At 36.7% G+C, this 22,939-nt stretch overlaps 1 long non-coding RNA gene across 1 annotated transcript; it reads right to left on the bottom strand.

Moving 5' to 3' along the window:
* Positions 1-7,269: 7,269 nt before the first annotated feature.
* LOC102030454 lies at positions 7,270-22,508 on the bottom strand. The gene is made up of 5 exons (XR_261426.2): positions 22,449-22,508; positions 21,980-22,063; positions 13,950-14,054; positions 8,057-8,178; positions 7,270-7,766 (listed from the first exon to the last, which is right to left on the bottom strand). It is a non-coding gene; the product is annotated as an uncharacterized LOC102030454 (long non-coding RNA).
* Between the last annotated feature and the right edge of the window lie 431 nt (positions 22,509-22,939).

Below are 22,939 nucleotides of genomic sequence, written 5' to 3'. Positions count from 1 at the left end.
AGGCTTTTAGTCTAAGAAGCTTTTATTCTTCTCATCTACTTGGAGAACCCTGATTCTTAGAGACTATCCCCTTTGGGAAGCTATCTGTGATATGACAGGCAGTGAGAGCCTCTCTGTACATCAATGGTGCTTTGTTCATATATATTCTTAATCTGATTTTAAACCAAATACTGGTTTGAGTGGATATCTCACCCATTAAACGTTAATGCTGTTAAAAGCAAACACAAAATCTTAATCCTTTCAGGGTCCCCAAAATGCCAGTCAAGTGCCAGTCATTTAATATGATACAGCAAATAACTGCTGGTTGAATAAAAGACATTTGAAAATCAAAAAAGTTGCTGTGTGATATATCGGAAAACTTGTGGGGACTCTAGATATTTTTAAGAGCGCTAATATTCTACTTCTACCTCCAACAAATCTTGTCCTAGGTTATTGAACAGTAGAAAGTCTTAGTGTTCATCATCTCTCTCGAGGGAGACAGAAATTGGTCCATTCTAGTTTTTCTGTATCATCCTTTTTAGAGAAGAATGGGTAGGGTAGAAATATCCTCTCTTACCCCATGTTGCATATATTTTAGAGTTTGAAGTATACTATAGCTATGCTGGTAAAATTCAAAAAACATTTCATTCATTTGCATGTGATTCATGCCAGAGACCTGCCAGAAGAGTGTAGATATGAATCAAAAAATGTTTTGATTCATTATTCTCCATATAGAAGTAATTATCTATGCCCATGAGATTCTCCCAAAGGGACAGCATGATATTTAAAACAGAAGAATTTATAGCTCTCACACATATTTGCATCTTTTTAGAAGTGGATAATATTTTGAAAAGAATCGTGTGGAATATATGAGTGCCCTCAGGCCTGCAGAGTTCCAAAGACTCTTGCCAAATATTACATATTAAAGAGCTCCAACTTGATTGGCAAACCTAAACTCGAGCAATGGGTGTGGAATATTAACTTTTTGAAGTGATAGCCCTTACAAGTACAAATGATGGCTCTTATATCCTAGGTTTTCTTCAGGACATTTTCTTATGTGTGTTTTGGTACTACCCAGGTGTCAGCGACAGTAACTAATTTAAAATGATTGATGATTTGGCACCCGTGGGATGAACATGATTCACTCCTTCCCTCTTTGGCAGTCAAAACTCAATTTGGTTTCCTCCTTTCTGTATAACCCATGAAAGTAAGATTTTCTAAGGTTTAAGTAGAAGCTGCTGAATAGATTCCTTAAGTGACTTCAGCTGACTTGCCAAAATCGGAACTGGAAGAGATTGTGGTAGGTTACAGAGGCTGATTAGGTACCCGACTTTTTTCACAGTTCCAACAGTAAGATGAAAACTCCAGGATGATTTGCTTTTTAAAGGAATGGGTGCTTTGGGAGTACCACTCAAGGTACCCATATCCGCTTTACTCTGTGCAAAAAACTGTCCAATTCCACTTGTTCTTGGAGACTTTAGTACGTTCAGTTCCATACCCTTCGTGCTGAAGGTGTCAAAACTTAAAGGGTTTATTTCAGCAACTTCCTATGTCTTAGTGTTTCTCAAAGTTTAATGTGCGCATGAATTTGCTGTGGATACTTCTTAAAATGTTTTGATTCAAAGTGTGAGAATTGGTGTTGGCCTTTCTAAGAAGTCCTCGTGTGATGCACGGTCGTGCAGACCATACTTTGATTTTCAAGTGTCCAGAAGTGACTCTCAGCCCTGGGTTGGTCCCTCAGTGTCTCTCGGGGTCCCTCAACTATAATGTCAGGGGAAATTGGACATTCAGTGTTTTGGAATAGTACAGTAGGGCACACATTCGAAACAGAAAGAACAAACAAACAAGCAAAAAACACCCTTCAAAGGCCGCTTGAAATTGAAAATCCTGGAACTGTGGAGAACATACCTTCTGATCTCCTTATTTTACCAAGAGAGTTCTAGAATTTCCCATCATTTCAAGAATGAGAAAAGAGGTTATTAGAAGCTTAATTTCCCATTTTTCTAATCTGAGGTTCATTTTTATGCTACCGTGGACAATCTTTTAACTCCTTAAAATAAGCTAAATAACATAAAAACCTTCCATTCGTGAGTTCTTTAGAGGATACGGTTGGTACCTCTTGCAGATCCTTTGCTGTCTTTGTTCCCTGTTTCCGTACCTGCTGGGGCTGGGGCTGGGGTTGGGGCTGGGGCAGGGTATGGGGGTGCTGGGGAGAGTCCTGCTCAAGTGAGAATCTGCTGGTCTCATGGGTTTCCAGTGCCTGGATCTCTGCTGCCTCTACAACTAGATGAATGACTAAATCAACGCATGGAGCACCACCTTCCTTGCCTCAGGATGTATCTCACATGTTGCCCTGTGTTCAGGGTGGGGCTCCCTCAAACACCCCTTTGCTTAGTTCCTTCCCCAGACATACCTTGCTTTCTTTTCTCCCCTTGTCTGAGAGCAGCTCCTCAATAAATCACTTAATATAACAATCCTCCTTTGACGCTCTGTTTCCGAGGAACTGATCTGAGATAGGTTACGTTATAATTTTCTTCTCTCATAGTCAAGAAACATCATTTATTTCCAAGAAATGCCACCAGTTTCAAAACAAGGACAAAGAAGAGAAAGGAAACAGAACAAAAATGGAAGGAAAGAAAACAGAAAGAAAATGGGAGGAAGGAAGAAAGGAAGGAAGGAAAGAAGGAAGGAAGGAAGGAAGGAAGGAAGCAAGCAGGGAAGGAGGAAAGGAAAGGAGCGAAGTTGGTTAAATAAATGAATACATCTAAATGACAGAAAACAACCCCGTGTTATAATGGTAATGTGTGCTCTTGAGTTGCTCTCTGTGATTTAGTGTAGAATAATTTCTCATGCTAAGTACAGAGAATTATTTATGTTGATTTTTTGCTTAAATAAAATGAGATGAGATGGAGCTGGGGGTGTCGACGCACACCTATAATTCCTGCACATAGAAGGCTGAGCCAGATAGGATCACAGCAAGTTTGATCGAGACCCTCCTCCCCTCAGAAAGATGAGATGGGATAGCTCCTTTTGCTAGAAAAAGGAAAGGAATCATCATTTTTTTCAACCAGAGCCACATTAATGTCTATTCTCCTTCTGAAATCCTGAAAAGCAAACAAAAAATAAACTCCTTGTGAGCAGGACATGTACCAGATAATTCAGGTTCAAATAGATCCACTTCTGTTCATATTGCAGAGATGAGGCATTCATATATAGATGATCATTATATTCTTACTTTATCTTGTCTTTGAACGAGTGGTAAAGTTATAAATAAAATGTTGTTCAAAGAGAGGTATAAATAAATTGACATAATTAGGTGTCATAATTAGGTGCCCATTGCTGTTTCAGACATATTTACATAATTGTCAGTGCTGCAATGAAAATAATTGTTTGCCAGGATTGCTTCTGTTAAAACTGATAGTGCCTTACTTAGTGTGGTTGGTTCTAAGTGGTTGTTTAGAAAATATTTTAAACTTTGATGTGGAATCACTGAGTACCGGCTTAAATTTTTGTTTATCAAGATTTCTTTTTCAAAAATAATGCAAAGGACTAATAGCTTGTAATTACAAATGTCACTCATACTTGAAATTTGAGAAAAATAAAAGTATGGTATATATATATACGCACATGCATGTAAGTAAAACTTTATACATATGTATGCACGTAATTGTATACATACACTTAGATAACTTTTGCTCTAGGTTTTAGCTTTTAAAATATAGAGCTCTTTGAGTATTAATGTATTCTTTATTAATGACTAACTTCCAAGGTCAACTGAAATACAGAAGTTGAAGGAAATTAATATGATTCTGTCTGAAAGAGGAAGATAGGGCAAAGATGCTTTTGTAGCAATTAGATCTCTTTATTAATCTCCTGTCTTTGAAACTGGATTTTCTCTTCTCCATATGTGCTCCAAATCCCTCCCATCTTTGCTCGTATGTCACCATCTCAGAAGGTTCTATTTTGGCCATCCACTTTTTAAACGGGGTTTCCCATCATCCACACATACATGTCATACTCTGCTTTACTTTTGAACGTTTTTCCATAGTATTTAATAACTTTTACCAATCTATATGATTTATCATTTATTCATTCTGTCACTTAGAAAGTAAGTTCCAGGAGGCAAAGATATTAGCTCTTTATTTCTAGTATGTGTTATTTCATTTTTTATTCACATTAATACATTTTTTGTTTTATATAATACACTTATTGCGGGTAGTACATATACGAATAGGACACACCTTAATTTCTTCTCCTCCTTGCAACATCTCTTTTTTAAAAATGTAAAAAACAGGCAACAAGGAATTTATTATTCACACAATTAAAAAGTCCACGAATAGTCACATGTAGGGATGATTGTATCCAGTTCACCTTTTAAGAATGTGGTATCTTTTTCTTTTTTCTTTTTCCTATCTTTTTTCTCTCTAGCAGCCTAAAGTCCTCTAGAACATGTATCTTGTTCTTTCATCTGTCTATTCCTAGAGCCTAGCATTATACCTGATCAAATAGTAAGTGTTCAACAAATACTTAATTAATTATTGAGTGGGAAAACCACTACATTATGCTAATCTTAATTTACCGAGGATAAGACTGTAACTTTTAGTGAGTATAGCAGATCCATTGGGTGGGAAAAGTATGTATAATTTGAAAACAAAACAAAACAAAACAAAACAAAAACCTTGAAAATTTTGTGGCACAAAACTCTTCTACTATCCTTCATTATTTGCTGCTGAGAATCATTGTTTTAACCAAGCAAGACTTTCTTTTGGTGTCATGTGTGACTACAGATCTTATTTTTATCCAAATAATTAATCAATTCTTTTAGACAATCTTTAAACTATTCATCCTTCCCTCTTCACACATAGTAAAATAAAATTTATTTTACCTTCTCACTCTCTTATCATATGTAAAATCTCTATAATAATGTAAGAATATACATTATTGTATATAATAAGTAAAGATGCCTTTATGGCTTTTATCTTGTTTCTTTCACTACTCTGTGAGTCACATGATAACTCCATATTCTTTTTGATAACTGCAAATTTTTAAAGTTTCATTATCTGGTAGTTCAAAGAATGAATGCAAAATTCTTGTATTTGTTAATTATGCTTAAATGAAAATAGCCATTTGTGATTTGAATATCTACTTTTTTTCCAGTGCTTTCAGTCAAATACAGGATCTTGCATAAGTTATGCAAGGTTTTGGTCTCTAGGGTAGGGTCACAGCCTGATTCTGAGTTTTGGTGGTTATTGCTTAGGAGTAATTTACGGATCTGTGAATATCTTTATACACATTTCCTTCTTCACCCAATCAAAAGTATGGGAGCAAGGAAGGCTTTATCTGATTATTTATAACAGAAGAACTGAGTTACAACCCATTTTCCAGGCCACAGACTGACAAAGTACTTCAAATTATCCTCAAGGATTTCCTTTTGGTTCAACAGCAGCTAAGCTTTAGATGCTTATAGCACCTAACTCCATCATATAAATGTTTATTGTGCTAAAAAATTGTTCCTGATATGAAGTAGAGTGGGTACAGCCCTTTTGTTCTAACTGCCCTCTTCTACTGCTAATAATAATCAATGTCTCTTATTGTAACATGATTTAACTTGTAGCTAGACAGTTATGTCTCCCCTCAGTCTCCTTCAACTTGAATGAGTGTTCCCACGCTCTTAACCTTTTCTCCCAGGTCTTGTTTTCCAAACCTTTTATCATTTTTGTTAGTCTCCTCTGAGATGCCAGCCTATCTTCTTAAAGAGAATACTGTATCTGATAGCTTCACCTGAAGCAGAACCATTTCCTCACAGAACAGAATTGGTTCTTTTGTTTAAGGCGTTTTTCTTTTGAGCTATTTCACAAGGCCTTTTTTTCTAACCTACAGGTGAATTGTACTATTGCTTAATAGTGTTCCCCAGTTTTACAGCTATTTGGAAATTTACCAAATGTCATCATCAGACCCTTGCACAGATGTACAAAATATAATGAAGCAATTATTTAAAAGAACATAAAACTAATTGTTTAAAAACTTACAAAAACCCCCACCAAACCTCTCCAAGTTAATCCAGCTGTTATCTCTGACCTGCTTTCAGCAGGAAGTTTACATGTAAAGAAGAGAATATTATTTGCAGGTGTGAAGGCCCCTTGACAGAGATTAACTTAAGAATTTGGCTGTGTTATTTGGCCTTGTTTATGTTTTGTTGTTGTTTTTGTATTCTTCTGTGATATATAATCAGGTTTTTCAGAAAATACAAAAACATGTACTTCTCAAAATTACAATAGACATTAAAATATTACAGAATTGCACAAGAAAAAATTAATACCAATTGATACCAATCCGCATATCATTTTGTAACTAATGTGCAGATTATATTATCATTGTTACTGATAGGACATGATATCAAATGGTATTGTTACATGACAATGTCATCTAAAATGTAGCACAATCCAGAATGCATGATAGCAGTCTCTTTTCTGAAAGCCTCATGCACTGAATTGTCTGATCACACACAACACACACACACACACACACACACACACACACACACATTCTGTAACATACTGTTACGCCATCCAACCATAAGTCTTTAATGAAACCCCAAACCTTTGTGCAATATCAATCTGCCAAAGAAAGTAGTCCCTTTGCAGGTGATATAAGCAAACTCAGCTGCTTCCCTTTTAAACTTACAGTTTCTTCTTCCACAATCAATCTAGTTGCTACAATTATCTATGTGACAGATGTTAAATGGAGAGATGTTTAATTTTCCCAAGGTGTTATTATATACTTATTTTATGTTCATTTGTTTTCACTCACCTAACTGCTTCATTGGAGTGAAATTTCCTCGATGACTGTCTTGGGTTGTGTGAACTCCACATCTCATTTCTAAATAAGTCTTCCCTGACCTAAAAAAGCATTTTACTGCCCTATAAAAATAAATCCTTTTGCTCTGTGTATCCTCTTCTAGCTAATGATTAAATCTACATTTCACAAGGAGTTATCTGAGTACAATGGGATATTTATAAGGAAAGGATCCTCTGGTCAAGTTGGGTTGGGAAACTATTCTTTCCCTCCTGGAGAATCACGATCCCCATATGAATAATAAAATCTTAGAAAAGCCTAAGAGGGAAGAAACCCATTAAAGGCAACATTTCCCAACATTTTTGGACTTGACACTTGTTATGTTTTCCTCCCACAGAGCTCTCACTAACAATCTTTGGAAACCACTAGCAAAACTGTGAAATATTGGTTACAACAATATTTCATCCAGTGATACCTTCTCTGGGGTGGGCCGAGTCTTCTAAGTATAAGGAAGCAGACCAATTGTGTTTCTTTTATGGTCATCTACAAAATATGTAGGCACATGGTGAGATACTTGAGCATGAGAGGTGGGAAGAGGCAGTCACGATACTAATTGCTAAAATAACTATTAAATATGTATTTTACACTGGACAACCTTACACATCTTATGGATCATCAAATCATTCAGTGAGTGTTTATGGAATGCCTATTTTTCTGAGCAGTGGGAATCAGTAAAAGCAAGGAAAAATCCCCATCCTAATGATGTTTAGATTATCACATTCAATCCTTATTTTTATTTCACAGATGAGAACACTGATGTTCAGAAATGTCACCAGGACTTCAGGATTTGCCCAAGGTCATCGAGATGGTTACTTAGCACAAGAAGGTATCTGGAAACCTACACAGACTTCCTCATGAACCCCCTATCTCAGCGCATACCTCCTTGGTCCTGGTCCATGCAATTGAATATAAGAGTAGCCGACAGCAGAGACCTGTGGAAGATTAGATCAGAGGAATCAAACTCAGAGACAGCTCATCAAAGCTATCGTCCTCAAGACACTTGATTATGCGTTACAAGCTTCTTCAATGACTACCTATCATAATATGAGGAGGGAAACCTAGAGGCATATTTATGTGTATAAATAACACTCTTCTGTTTTTCCAAGACAGCTTGGCATCAGCACTCGCAGTAAACTCTTTCATTTTACCAGGAAACTTAATCTATATGTTTATAAATCACTCTCCAAAAGTGAGCCTCAAACCCACTTTTAAGTTCACTAACCTCTCATTGCTTCTTGCAGACAAGAATCTGCTGTTGTCAGAATTTCTGCCTGAGTCTTTGGGTCATGATCATAGGGGTGCAAAAAATGTCTTGAATTTAGGGTCAATCGCTGCCTTTTCATCCTATTGAGAGAAGACAAAAACATTCAGATCAGCTTATTTTTCCTGCTCTTCACTTTGTTTTGCTTCCTTAAAATGAAGATACCTTTTCACAAGCGGCTTTCAGAGAAGGATGTGACATGCACTCAGGCTGCTTACCCTCCATTTTATCTTCTTATCTCTCATAAGGTGAAGTTCTCCTAAGTTCCGTTGAAGCAATTGTCTTTTGTGCTTCTGCAGCACGCAGTCCCTGACAATCTCTTCCGTATCCTTGGCTTTACCTTCTGCCGCCATGCCGATGACGCACCAGTTTTCAGGCCAGTGTTTCTTTCTGAACTCAAAACCCATATTTGCAGGAGCCTGCCTGGCATGATCATCTATACATGTATCTTGCTACACCTCAAAGTTGCCATCAGGTCTCCTCTGCAACTTAGCCATTCTTTAAACCTTACATTTTCCAGAAGAGGGAAGTTTGTATTTATACCCCTCTGGCTTTGTATGCACTGAAGTTTCAATTATAACACCTTTGGGTCATTTGCTGATTGTTTTGCAACATGTTCCCTTACTCAACTGTGAACGTTTTGAGGACAGCTAGCAGGTCTTCTCTGCCTTCTCATTCCCAGTGCTGATCCTGGATATGACACATTGAGTGTCAGGTGATTGATAATGACATAAAAATATATTAACAAAGTTTATAAGTCAGAAAGAAAGCATAAAGGCAAAAATGATAATTCTTGGGAGTATCAATTATTTGCTAAGGATACTTAAAAGGTTAAAAGACTGATAAACTTGTTACAGTGATTGAACACTGGTAGCATTTTCTGTAATCATTTATACAACAAGGTTTCTGACTTTTATGCACAGAGGACTGTGGGGCTATGCCTACTAAAGATGTCTTTAAGCCTATAAAGGCTATATGTAGAACTTTTAAAAAATTGCTATTATTTGTGTTACCTTGGATCAAGAGGAAGAAATATAAATTATAGGTTTATGTATTTATAACTTTTTGTTACATGGTCAAAATACTCTTTGTATAACATGAGAAATCAGAAACATCTATGATGTCCGAAATTTTTTGATCCAATTCATCCCACATTTTTTTCAACTTACGGTCTTATTGGTTCTTTTCTCTAAAGTCTTATGACTTTAAAGAATCAGAGTCTATGCTTATTTATGAAGTTTGTACAAGCTTATTTTTTCTGGGACAATATAAAAGTGTCTTAGAATTTGAAATTCACTTTACTTGTTATCTAAGGCAAAAGTTTATCTGCATATTAAACATATTAATATTCACAAAATATCTCTCTTTTACTTATAATAAAACAACAATAAGACTGTAAGCCAAATCCTTCATTTCTCTTATCCACAGTTTATGTACAAAGTAAATAAAGGAATCATAAGCCTTGTGATATTTAAAATGCTCTCTGTGTTTATCAATTTATTCAATGAAAACAGGGGAGATTCTATGACTTTTCCTGTGACACTGTTGATACTTGCGTTTCTGAAAATGAAAAAGAATTAGTTATCTGATTTTGCTTTCTAAAACACAAGAGCCTTGATTTTTAAATGAAAGGCTGTCCCACTGCATGAAATACAGAATATCATGCCAAATGACTTGAACCTGGAACAGGGGTCTTCCACTGTAAGCAAAGAGTATATTCTCTTCGATAGGAGGGAGTATAGCATAGTACTCGGGCTTTGGATTCATAGATAAGAACAAACACATATTGGCATTTCCTATAAGCCAAGTTCTCTAAATGTGTTACATAAATTAACACATTTCATCCTCACAACCACCCTGTGAAGTAAGTACTATTTTTATCCCTTTTATAATTGAGGAAATTGATCACTTGAAATGTACCTAAAATCAGGAGTATACAAGTGGCGGGGCAAAAATTTAGACCCAGACAGTCAGATTTTGGAGCCTGTATTCTTTACCACAAGAATATGCTCTTTTGATATTTAAATATAGCTCTCCTCACTAAATGCATGGTTAGGAGGAACAAATCTCTTGAAGTCTTAGTTTTGTAATCTGTAGAGTCATTGTAAGAATGAAATGAACGTTGAATATACATTGGCTTTGGAGTGCCCCTCACAGAGTAAGATCTCCCTAAATGTAGCTGTTATCCACTGGGACATCATATAGACAAATTTTTATCTTACCTCTCATTAGACTCTACCAGTCAATACCCCAGAAAAAAAAAGTAGCATACTTGCATGTGTAATTGGTATAAATTTAACGAAGAGACTGTTAAGGAAAACTGACAGGGAGTAAAGAAACCACCTTAAAACTAGGCAATAATTATGGGGAGCCTGTACCCCTAGACCTAAAAGGGAGAGTACGGGGAGCAATTTCTAGAACCTTCTAGCTGAATGGATTGCCTAATAGGCACTCTTGTCCTTCATTGAGGAATCATCACTGCCAGCTTGTGGCTGGCAGGGATAGAACCAGAGTAATGAATACCTAGATGTTCACCTCCTGCCAATCCTAAGTCTCCTGCCAGTCTCCCTGTGATCACACCCAAAACAAAGTCTGAGCTCAAGAAATCTGCTCAAGAGTCTCTACAGTTTTCTAGTATCTGGTTTATCACTTCTGTTGGTATTATTTCTAATACAGAATTGTGTGATTTATATAAGTGTGCATGTCCACATGTGAGTAATCTGCATGATTCTGTGGGAAAATGTAATGTAGGTATAATTTCTGGGCTATGAATGAGTCCTCCTTCCATCGCTAGGTGATTCATGCACTTTTAGTGTGTTATAGGTACAAGCTGATTTTATGGGGTTTTTGTTTGTTTGTTTAACAGACCTTTATCTGCGGCTTGCTTGTAGTAGGCACTATTCTAAATCCTCTACTATTAAGCAACTAGGAAGGATTCCATGGGACAGATCCTTTTCTCATCTTCATTTCATAAGTGGAAGTACTTAAGCCAGAGTGCAAGATCACAGAATGCAAATTAGCAGAGCCTAAATTTGAACCCAGGCCAACTCCAAAATAAAAGCATGGATAAGAATGTTAACTATGGTCCACTTTTCATGTCTTTGGTGTTGAGGGCATCACAAATTTCTCCACAGTAACTAAGTCTATTGCAAATTAATTTTTGAGAAGAGATTTTAAAATGATTTTAAATATGGGGACCATGCTTAGATCCTGATTTGAACAAAAAGACTGAAAAAAAAATGAGAGATGTTCTTTTGAAATAATTTAGAAATGTTAAACATTTAACAGGATGTTACATGATTATAAGGAATTGGTGTAATATTTTTCAGTATGATAATGTTAAAAATCTTTACTTCTTAGAGGCAAAGGAATGAGATACCTGGGATTTGAAGAATAAGAAGATGGATTAAACAAGAATGCTAAAAATGTTGATAATCTTTATTTGTGGACATTATATTCTCGACATTGTGCTATCTTCTCTATTTTATGTATACTTATATTTTGTGAAAATTAAAAGTTTGGAATACTGTATGGATCCCAATAAAGGTATTTTAAGAATACTGTGAGAAAGGAAAACTTAAGCCTAATGCAGTAATACTATTGATAGTAATTACTCTAAAATATAATAAAATCTATGAGAACGTTAAATCATATAGCCTTGAAACCACATCTTGCTTCTTCTAGCTGTGATCTCAAGCTGGTCAGCATCTCCTTATATTCTTCCCTGCTGTCTATTGTAGTTTTTCCCATATGATCAAATGATCACTTTTTATAGTGGGTAAAGTATGAGCCTTGCAGTGAGGGTGGCTCTGCCTTCTCCAATGTAGGAGTCTACTGGAACCGAGTATGAACATCCTTTCTCTCCTAGAGACAGTGTATGTCCCACACTGAGCACAATCTCCCATCACTCCCTCTGTGGCCCTCACCAACTTTACCTGCCTGGAACACTGTAACCATTGGAAAGGGCAACCTCTGAAACGGTATGTCTTCTTAGAGCCTAATGGGTAACATACTCTTTCCTGTGTTCGTGCTTCAGCACAGACTGGAGATTTTGCTTGAAACTCACTCCAAATACAACTCCATACCCACCACACTCAATACCTTTATGCATAATTGTTTTGTTTGACCATATCCAGCACATCCTTTTGTACTCTCTCTTTCCATTATCCTTGCAGGTGGGCTATTGTGAACTTATTTATACTTATCTGTCTTGCCATTTATTTTGTATAATCATTAGGAGAAAGCATGGGCTTTATTAATTTTTGCATTCTCCCTATTCATTTAATTCTTGAGTTAAAGTTAAATAAATTGCTGGTGGGTTAATAAGTTAAGCTATTTAGTAAAGGCTAACATACCTGTTGTACTGGCCATAGTTAAGATTTTTCCACCAGAATTAGCAATATCTCCCATCACCCTCTACTCTAATGTCCTACCTTTCTTCTTTTCCCTATGCAAGCACACTACCTAGTGATTCAAAGAAGGAGACTGTGTGTTTTCCTAATGTTACAACTGTAGGACTCCCAGAGCAGAATCATGTATGCCACAGGTGGGAACAAACTAGCCAATTACACACTTTTTATTACTGTTAAGCTTAAGTAAATAATAGAATTTAGAGCTTTCAGGGAACTTGGGATATTCTAATCTTACTTTTTCATTTCATAGTAAGGATATGGACACAGAGGAAGGTTAAATAATGTGCCCAAATTTATAACAAATGTTAAATTTTGGTCTTTTTCCAAATACTATAAAATCTTATTTCATATTTTGCTCTTACAGAAAGTTAAAACTTTGGCTTTCCTTTTTAAAATCTGAGGCTTACACAATTCTGGAGGTACTTTGTAAGCAAAAAACCCCAAAATTATGCACACAAAATTAGGTATATACATGAATAGTTATTTAGAATTAAGAAATACATATGTCATGAAAAATATTTTAAAATTCTGAAAATACCTCAGATATCAAAAATGTTGAAAAGTAACAGTATTTATATAAATTAGCACCTCAAAATCCTTTTTATGAGTTCATTTATTTAGGATTGTTAAACATTAAATTAGTGGCCTTAAAGTAATCCTTCTTAATGATATGCCAGGCTAAAAATTCTTCAGAAATAAAGTCTTAGGTCATTAGATAAATATAAAATAGAGGTGTATTTAATTTTTACAACTTATGGACACTTCACCTCTGATAGCTTCTGCCAGGAATATCCAAGCCATGGCAGAACCCCAGAAGCTATGCACATCTTGAACATGGCCACACCCGCATTCATTCATCCATCTGTCCATCCATCCATCTATTGATTCATTCATTCATCAGGCATCCAGGAATTCCCTACTAACTGTCAGCCACCACTGGCTAGTGGAAATGTAAGGACAGACAAGACACCTTCCTTATTCCATGCAGTTTCAGTCTATTGGGGAAATAAGCAAATAAAAAATTGGAATCAATGACATAACTACCATAGTCAGAGTGTAGCAGGAGACAATCAGACTATTTGTTTTCTTTTTTAGGGGGATGTGGGATGTGATGGAGAAGAATTTGAAGAAGAGACCCTGAAGTGAGTGTTAAAGGAAGAGCAAAATGGGGAGGAAATTACAGAAACATTATGTACAATGTATTCAATATATACAAAAATGAGGCAGTAAAGGGGATGTGAGGCCTCCATGAAAACAGAAGATATACATAAGTCAATGTCTTTCAGGATTTGAAGACAAGGGCGTAGCTGACAAAGTGGCATGGACAGTGTGCAGGTGAATTTGAGCACTAACTTGAGTCAGGAGCCCTTTGTTTTAGTAGGTTTGCTCTGCTAAAGCAAAATCCCATAGGATGGGTGGCTTAAATAACATTTATTCCTCACAGTTATAGAAGCTGGAAGTCCAGGGTCATGATGTTGGCAGATCCAGGGTCTGGAGAAGGCTATCTTCCTGCTTTGCAGAAGGCCATCTTTTCCTTGTATCCTCACCTAAAGGAGAGCAGAGATATAGCTGACCCACACTCACGTCCTTTCTTTTCATACTGTGATCTAATTATCTCCCATAAGCCTCTCTTCCGAATTCCTTCATATATTGGGAGTTTTGTCTTCAACATATGCATGTATATTCACTCCACAGACTCTTAAAGAATTTTAAGGGGATCAGTGTGAATTCTCTGTAAAAGGTAGGAGCACATTTGTGATTCATTATCTGATGGAGATGAGAAAAAAGGGAGAAACTGAGATAAACTCTTTAGTTCTAGCTGGGTACCCAGGAATGCATTATCATTTGCTGAGATGAGAAAAATTATTACAGCAAAAATGCATTTTTGTTAATCCCCCTAAAAATCCTCTCCCTTGCTTTAAACGCATTTATCCCACTGTTCTTGTCACTTTCTGAAGCAGTTCTGGAAGTCTGCTCTTGTGAGCACTTTGGGTGGCACTGCCATGGCTACCTTAATATCCTTAATCCATTCAAATCATTTATATTTCATGGTCATTTTGACCTTGGAGAAGAGCCAGAAGTCACATGGTGCCAGATCTGGTGAATAAGGTAGTTGTGAACACACCGTGATGTTTTACAGGCTTCCCTTTCTCTTGGATGGGACTTGGCCGCAGCATTCTCGTATTTTTCATTACATGTGGTAAAGGCATTGAGGAAAGAGGACTTCCAGAACTGCTTCAGAAAGTAGCAAGAATGGTGGGGTGAGTGTGATTGAAGAGAGGGAAAGTATTTCAGGAGGATTAATAAAAATGTCTCTTTCGCAGTAACACAATTTTAAAAATTTAAATATTTACCATACATGGTAATCCCATATATAAACATATATTTTCATAAATGCTTCTCTTTGCAAATAATTTGGTGTGCAAACAGAAATATTTGACAAAATTTTGGATTTTTTTTTTTTTGCAAACTCTGCATCAGACAACAAACACAACTGTAGCCTTCTTTTCCACACACACACAAATGTGGCCATAGTTTCCAAAATCAGAGAACAAATTACGCTGTGAACCAAGGTATCATTGCATATATATATGTGTGTGTGTGTGTGTGTGTGTGCGCACATATACACACTTGTTTACCTTCTACTCACCAAAAGTAATTATTTAGAGCTAAAGGTAAATAAGAATAACATTAATAATAGTAAAGTACTTCAATACTTCCTTATTAACTGTACACTCTGCTCTCTAAATATGAGGTTTTAAAAAACATTTCCATCTGCTTCATGTTTCATAAAATTTAGCTTCATCTTTACCCACTTATACTGCCATTAGTTTTCATTTATGGACATCTAGCTCTTTCAATAAAAGCTCTTACTATTCAGGTTCGAAAATCTATATGGGTTCCTTCTTCCTTCTTATGTTGTCTGATTTGCCCTAAAGTGACTTTTTGAAGATGACACTTGAGGTTGTCTTCCCACAAACATCAGTTCTGTTTCTTGAATCCAGTGCTAACTCCACAAGTAAAAAGTTCTTCAGGACTTTTTCTTACAAGCCTAATCTGGTACTATCCAATATGGTAATTATTAGCCACAGTAATTTTTAATATTGAAAATAAATATATTAAAATTTCAGTTGTACTAGCCATACATTAAGTATTCAAATACTGCATGTGGCTATTTGACCACTGTATTAGATAGCTCAAATGGAAAAGACACAATCTTCCAGAAAGTTCTACACTATTGTAGAAAGTTCTACCTGATATTTTTGGCTAGATCACTGTCTTTCTTGATTCTTTTGAAAATGAAAATATTCAGGCAGAATGTTAATGAGTTTTCTCTCTAATTCTCTTCATGGAAAACACAATCACATCCATTTTCATATGAATTGTCCACAATATTTTGCATATAATTTTAATAGCATCATGAAAGTAGTGAAGTTTGAAATTAAGAAACAATTTTGGTTCCGTAAGTGGAAGTTGTCAATTCTGAAAACATCGTCAAGATATAATGGGCAGTCTGTGATAAGGTGTCAAAGTGACATGGCTGGTTTCACAGGGAAAAAAAGTTCACTCACAACACTAAGCAGTCCATCTTGGCCAATTTGTCTCCAGTGAATAGTAAATCTTTCCTGTTTGCTAACTCAGCCAACTGATGTGCTTGATTGACTTCAGAGAATTTATAGTCTCTTTCTAAAAATTTATTACTGAGTGGATCAGTATATTCATAATTTCAGGATTCCAAACAAACCCTTACCCAGCCATCTCACAAAATGAATAAAGTGGCATCATTTATTTGAGCAGTAACTAGAGTTTCATGAGTATTTTCCTTCCAAATCCATCTCTGTCATCCCTGTCAGTAGGTCAACATGTAGTTCACTCAAAAAAAAAAAAAAAAAAAAAAAAGACACAAGCCTTATCACCACATTCCCCACTCTGGGTATGTTTTTAAAATGAATCAATCCCCTTTATGAAAAGACTAAACTCCAGTAATTCATCTACCTAGAATATCCAAAAGAGAAATAGGTCATCATTGCAGTAGAACAATAAGCATAGCACTATTTTGAAGAATCAATAGTGTCATGATAAATGAAGTTCTCCTCTTCTGGTGCTGCGACAAACCTCCTGTGACTGGGAAGTCCCAGCTGGCTCCCCACCAGCCCCTCCTCTCCTCCACTCACCCCTATGTATCTCTCCAGGCCTCTCCAAAGAAAGGAGCCCAGGTCACACCAACCAGGAGAAGCCTCATAGACACAGCTACTCCAAAATAAACCAAAAGGGCACCACAATGTGGTAACTGATCACTGGACCTTTGTCATATTTTTAGCTGTGCTGGCTATATCGCTTAGCAAGTGTGACGGACACTCAGTGCTGGGAGAAGTTGGTGTCATTCCTGCTGACAAGGACATTAACATACTATATTCTTCTTGTGCTGTTCTGAGGTGCATCAAACAAAGAAGTAAGTGGCCAGACTGTTCAAAGTTAACTGCAAACAGGAAAAAGAAAGTTAATGTGACACACTGCAGTATTCTCTCTTAGCATGCAGTTGCAAGCTTTGAAAGTCCCGTTAAGTATCTCTTTTTTTTAAGATAAATACCTATTAAGTAATGTATATGCACAAGCTGAAGTGTTAAATGGTTTGTTGAAACCTATTAGAGTACACAAGATGATAAACATAAATTATAGCTAATATACTGCACCAGTGATTTTTAAACATAAAAATTACTGACACTGTAAAAACACACTTGAGTCATCGTAGCAGCATAATAGCACTAATCCATGTTTATCCAACCATGCACTTTTCAAAAACAACACAAACCTCTAATAAATGCTTTGGATTCACCTTGACAACTTATATGGGTTATTGCCTCGTTCATGCCTGGATAACCATGTGTTATGACTTAAATGTTCTTTAATATCAATTTATGCCTTGAAGAAAAAAGATTGAATAACATAGTGTACATATGGTTCAATTTATTACAGCAAAACAATCATTTTAGTTTGAAGATATTTTCTCATGGTGCATATCATAGAAATCTTCTTCAATAGAGCTCTCAATAAACCAGATTTTTTATGTCACAATAAATGAAACTAAGGCAGCTAATTGTTGCTAAGATTCTAAATAGATGGGTCTATTTGGCTTCCTTGTCAATCAAGAAATACATTCCTTAACACTTGTATTTCTGGATTCTAATGCCTCTAATTGGATTTTACACTATCTGATTAATGAGGTAGTTTATAGGCTACTATAAAAAAGATACTCAAAAAATGGAGGAAGAAATTGTAGACAGTCAGCATTATGAAGAGTCAAGAAGACACCAAGAATCACAGTGGTCACAAAAACTCAGTGTTGGGAGGGTGAGGTGAGGAAAGGTGTTAGAGAAAGACAGTGAATCAAAATCTTTGGTGGTAATCTCAGACCTGACTCTGGAACCGTAGACACAATGCTGTTCAATTCACAATTGCTAGGACAACTAGTGTCCTCTCTGCCCCACTACACACATCAGAATTCCAAGTCTGGTAAGTAGATATTCATTTCGGTCTGGCCTTTGCTGACTAAAGTATTGGGGTTGAGTCACACATTCAGGATACTGATTTTTTAAAGCCCCGAATCATAGGTGGGATGACCGATGTGGTAGACTGTACAGATATCTATTTCCTTAAGAATTAAGCAATCAAATCAACAGTTACTGACACAAAGGGAGACAGAACCATCACTTATATGGTTTATAATAAAACAGCAAACACTCCTGCAATTTAAAAATGTGTTCATTTTATCAGTTATTCCTTATGTGTTACTTTCTCTGTCAGTCACCAACATTATTTCAGAATACTTCGTTGGACAAGGGGTGGGTGTGGTGGGGTAGAACAAACAGGCTAAAAAGATTATTTCTGTTGGCGTTTGGTAGATGATCAGACAAACACTCTCAGAAAAGTATAAAAGAAAGAATGTTTCATGGAGGAGGTAGCACTGGTTGCTGAATCTTGAAAAATATTACAAGTTAGTATGAAAATAATCTGAGGGATATAATAGAAAGAAAGCCATATATATATATGTCTTCCTGAAATGAACTCTGATGGTAAAATCCAGAAGTCAAAAATTTCATCCAACCACTGCTCAGCAATGGAGTTTTCCACCCTCCCAACAAAGTTATTTCTAAATAGAGTTTCAGTGAGATGCTCCGCCCAAGCAAACGCTTACTCTCCTTTGTCATAATGAGCTTCTGAAGCTGCACTGACATCAGTCTCCTCGCCTGGTCTTGGGTCTTTTCCATAACCACTTGCTCTCTCCTCCAAAGGCAGTAATTAATCTTACACACAAAGTAGGTGAAAATACTCTTGCAACAATTTTGCAACAACACATTTTGCTAAGCATCCTACCAATCAAATTATGAATGTATTAATAAAAATTCAGTTGAAATGAACTTCCCTGCTTCCGGCATGAGGCCATTAGTCCTTCTACCTAGTTTTCTAAGATTTTGATTGCATTAGTTTCCCCTCCTAGATTTATTACTGCCCCATCTCTTCATATTCAAATTTTACCAGTCTTTTAAAGTCCTAATCTTGCAAGGAAGCCTTCCTTGATTTATAATGTCTCAGTGGCCCCTCTATTTCCTCTCCACTCGCACAGCTCATTCAGGACTTTCGCAGAGCGCATCGTTTCTATCCTGCACTCTTATTGCTTATGTTTGTGTTCCCTGGTAAACCCTGGTGTCCTCAAAGGCAAGCAGGCTCTTTCCTATTCTCATTCTGGGTCCTCCTTACAGTGCACTGCTCTTCCTTGAGGCACATAGGCTCCAAACATTCTGTTGAATAAACATGATTGATTTGTTCATAATCTTGAGGCTTCTTTCTATTGGTACCACTGAAGATTACCATAATAAAGAGTATACTTTCATAAAATAATTAATGGAGAGCTGGAAATAGAGCCACTACTTCCGTATCCCTAATATTATGTCAATAACAAAAGAGAGTAGATTTATAATCATGATTTCTTTCATTTTCGTTTCATTCTTAATCTATCCAAAGAAACTGGATTTTATACTTTTATGATTCATATACACAGGGGCATTTGAAATTCGAAAGAATGTCTGTATCTATTGATCCTTGAAGGTATCATTGTGACAAACAGCAGGAAAAGAGCATTTTCTCCTAATAGGCTAAGATGCTGTGTGTGCCCACTGCACTGCACACTTGAACTGTCTAATCCTTCTCCATTAACGTCAGCCCAGGACACACTCTGGGATGAAACTCAAAGTTAATGACTGTTTATCATCATTAGCTCCTCCAACCAATGATTCACGTGCAAGTCCAGACACTATGCACCACAGTTTGCGTAGCCCACCAACAGCCAGGTTGCCCCTGGAGCATCCTTAAATAATTCCAGGTTGAGGAAACCCATCCCAGATTCCAAATGTGGAGAACTTGAGCAGCATCTCTGTAGATTACACCATCACCATTTCTGAAATCCCCTGGGAAGCACTATCCCTGTAAAGGAAACGGCACATGCAACTGTACACAGCCATGTACATACCACCTATTCCTTGTCTAAGAGGAATGAGAATGTGGTTTGAAACCGATTCACCATTGTGAATGGGGTAGAAGTAGGAGACTGAGCAATGGCAGTCTTTGTAGTAATTTAGAAAGTGGTTGCCAAAATGTGTTTGGCTCATTTAATGAAAAAAACTGATGTTTTCTCTGGAGCTACAAGGATGGTTTTATGTGATAACTGAAAGACAAGACTATCCAGCAGATTAGAACAGGACCTGGAAGATAAATCTCTCAGCTCCAACTTTGGCAATGCTGCAGATTTGCTGAGTTGATCTTTGAAAAGTATTTATTCTAATATAAGGCATCATTTTCCCTCTATAGCTACAGGAATGGCACAGTGCATATTTTTAAAAAAATTTTCTTAAAAACACATTTTGATCACAAAATAAGTGACTGGACTTTGCTGAAATTTTAAGATCATCTTAAATAAAAGATTTTATAATCTTTTATAGAAATCAACTTTCAACAACTGGGGAAGAATCCATTTACTCTGTTTAAAAAGCAAAAAGAAAAGCAAACCATAAACTTTTCCCATGATCTCTATATTTTAAAAATCTATGAATCTGTACTTTTAAGCTATGTTTAAAAATTATGTAAGCAATGATGTCCCTTTTATTTCACATAATTTTTCCTCTTATGATTTGAAATTCTTCATATGCGGAAGTACAATCTGCGTTTTGCATATATTTACTCATATACACTGCAGGATACAGTTTATATATACTCATCAGGGTACAAAAAAAATCCAAGCCCATGTAAAAAGGCTCAGCAATATTGCCCACACAGGGATCACTTTCCCCTTTCTAGTTCTTTCTATGTAACTCCAATGTTAATCTTGTTGTAAAGACATGATCTCAAGTATCATTTCATTCATGGATATTCACAGGTAAATTAAATATACTCACTTTCCCAGGTAACTTGGGAATCAAGCCCAAAGTGATATTTGAAATATTTGTCCCTTGTGAAAGAAATTCAAAACAACAGTTGGTAGGTGAGAAATTACTAGGGATACAAACTGGAGCGAGGGTTTAAGGAGTCTTCTTGAATATCCTAACTATATACTTCACAGACAGTAGCATAGCCTACCTATACTGAGGAGAATCTCCACAAAGCCCATATCCTCTTTATGTTTGTTGGATATTTATATTGGTAGATATAGCACATATTTGAAAAGAAGTGTTAAATTCGACACAGAAAATTATAGAACTTTAAACTTCACTTTCCTCCTTTTTGGTCTTTCTCAAAAAAAGGAAAAGGACCACTAAGATGGCAGGAACAAAGATGATGGCAAAAACACACATTCTGTTCTCCTCGTCTCTACACCCTGCCGTAGTTTACCTCAATTTCCCCTGAGTGAACGGTCTGCGTAGAGACAGGGTTTATCTTCTTTACATTCAGATGGCTGCATTTCCTGCTTAAAATGTCAGCTGCCTCCCCCAATCTTTTGGTCTCTCAGAAGCTGTCTGCTGCCTCAGGCAAACTTAATGATGGCAGGGCCGCAGATCCAAAAAAGGAAAAACACCTGTGGCCAGACTAAAGTTTAGTCCTGAAATAGATAGGCAATGGCCATCACCTGCCTACTGCGTGCAAGCCCAATCAAGTCTATTCATCACAACTGTGTAGATAAGGGCTTTTTCCCCCTCTTTTTTTTTTTCTTTCTTCTTTTTTTTCCCCTCTGTTGTTTTGTGTTGAACTGAGTGTTTTAGAAAGAAAACAGAATATTGCAAAGGAATTATGCCCTCTGCCTGGCCCTGGGAAGACTGATTCTCAGACACGTCTCAAGGAATTGGTCATTCTAGAAAATACGGCTCATGCAAAATGTCACTCGGGGTAATGAATTTAGACTCCTTCTTTAAAAATTCTATTATGATGTTTTCTTCAGATTTCCTGAAAAATTATGAAAGGGAAGTAAATGAGGACTACTGACCGCTGAATTGAAGACCAGTCACAGGTCAGGGGTCATGTTAGCAGGGCCTTGGAGAGGCAATCTCTTATCCACACCATGTCACAGCTGGAAAAAAAAAGGAAAATTCAGGCAATTTTGGCTACTATGAAAAAGTGTGTATGATTCCATACACTTTCTGCAATTCTTGAAATGTTTGATTCATGGCCCTTAAAATACTTGCTGAACTATGATTCTAAAGTCTCCTATTTCTTTCCAACCTCCTTGGCTGGCTGTTTTTTATTTCCTTTGCAGGCTGCTTTTCCTCTGCTCATCTTTCATAACTGGCGTTGATCCTGGGCCCTAAGTTGTTTGCTGTTTACACACTGCCCTTGAGAGATTTCCTTTTGTCTGCCACAAAACTGCACATAACATGCCTATGTTGATGATCACCCAAGCAGTCTCTCCACAAATCACCTCTCTCCTTACCGCCACAAACCACCTCTCCTCTTACCTCCACACCAGTATGTAGGGGCAGCTGCTTGTCATGGTGTTGGCCAGTGAGATACATGCAGATGACTACTGCGTATGCATACCTTAGTGTGCTCAGTCTTCCTGATATGAATACAAAGTGCCCCTCCTCCCTCTTCGTGTGTAGTATGGGGCCATTGGTGCAAAATCAAAGTAAAACAACTTTCTCAGGGGCTGGGGATTTAGCTCAGCAGCACAGCGCCTGCCTGGCAAGCGCAAGGTCATGAGTTCGATTCCTGGTATCGGAAAAAAAAAAACCCCAAAACCAAAAAACCAACCAAACAAACAACTTTCTCATGAACAAGAGATAGCAATAAGGAAGAAAAATATCTGCTAAAAATGGAATAGCATAATGACAGGTGGCACTTTAATATATTTGTGATGTGACAGCATAAACTGAGTGTTGCCCTAGACTTTTTATATTGCAAGAAAAATAATTCCTTTTTTACTTTTCTATATATTATATGTACAGAG

The sequence above is a fragment of the Chinchilla lanigera genome, unplaced genomic scaffold (genome assembly GCF_000276665.1).
Source record: "Chinchilla lanigera isolate Chin_1 unplaced genomic scaffold, ChiLan1.0 scaffold00029, whole genome shotgun sequence".
Taxonomy (NCBI): Eukaryota; Metazoa; Chordata; class Mammalia; order Rodentia; family Chinchillidae; genus Chinchilla; species Chinchilla lanigera.
This window is presented reverse-complemented; position numbering and strand designations above follow the sequence as displayed.